Below are 1,425 nucleotides of genomic sequence, written 5' to 3'. Positions count from 1 at the left end.
TGCATTTTCCATGTCTGTTGTGTTATGTTGTGTTCTGAATGAATATTTTCGTGCTTATATCCAATTAAGGTTCAAGCACGCTGTCCTGGACACACACACACACACCTCAGCTATCTGGGCTGACTGTCAAGAACAGTGAGTTAGTTGTTAGTGAGAGAGAGACGAGGGTATAGTGGTCTCATTGAGTTGTTAAAACTTGCCCTGGGTGGGCGCCGGTACCGGGCTGCTAACCTGGTCGATGACTTCACCACGACACCACTGAGGCCGGTAGACAATGACTCGTAATCAAATACACACCTATTTCTCGCTCCAACCAGTGCACCACGACTGGTACATCAAAGGCTGTGGTATGTGCTATCCTGTCTATGGGATTACGTGTTTAAATTTATCGACTGGTAAGGTCTGTCTGAGGCCTTGCCATCTTGTCTAAACAAGTGAAAATTCGGTATTATAATATATCACAAATATTTGACTCCTTTTTGCCAATAAATTAGCAGCAGCAGCAGCAACAACAACAACAACAACAACAACTATTACTACTACTACTACTACCACTACTATTACTATTATTATCATTATGCCACAGGGCATACAAGAACGACGTCGTGCCGATGGGTTAGACAGCATGTACCACCACTCTGTTGCATTAGATATGTACTTAGAACATGTCTGAATATTTTGACACCTAGCCTTGCCCGGTCCATGGGGTATGTGTACATGTAAATGCATTGCATATATACGTGATTATGCGTTTTCTGACAATTTTCATTATGGCGACAGGCCATAGACGAACGTCGTCGTAACGGTGGGTTACACGGCATGGACCACCACCCCGCTACATTAGGTATGTACTTAGAATAGGTCTGAACATTTTGACACATAGCCTTGCCCGGTCCATGGGGTATGAGTACATGTAAATGCATTGCATATATACATGATTATGCGTTTTCTGCCAATTTTCATTATGGCGAAAGGCCATAGACGAACGACGTCGTGCCGATGGGTTAGACGGCATGGACCATCACCCAGTTGCATTAGATACGTACTTAGAACATGTCTGAATATTTTGGCACGTAGCCTTACCCGGTCCATGGGGTATGAGTACATGTAAATGCATTGCATATATACGTGATTATGCGTTTTCTGACAATGTTCATCATGGCGACAGACCATAGACGAACGACGTCGTGCCGATGGGTTAGACGGCATGGACCACCACCCTGTTGCATTAGATATTATGTACTTAGAACATGTCTGAATATTTTGACACCTAGCCTTGCCCGGTCCATGGGGTATGTGTACATGTAAATACATTGCATATATACGTGATTATGCGTTTTCTGACAATTTTCATTATGGCGAAAGGCCATAGACGAACGACGTCGTGACGATGGGTTAGACGGAATGGACCACCACCCCGCTACA

This window comes from Gigantopelta aegis, chromosome 12 (assembly GCF_016097555.1).
Source record: "Gigantopelta aegis isolate Gae_Host chromosome 12, Gae_host_genome, whole genome shotgun sequence".
In the NCBI taxonomy this organism is placed as follows: domain Eukaryota; kingdom Metazoa; phylum Mollusca; class Gastropoda; order Neomphalida; family Peltospiridae; genus Gigantopelta; species Gigantopelta aegis.
The sequence above is the reverse complement of the archived record's forward strand: the minus strand, read 5'-3'. Positions refer to the sequence as shown.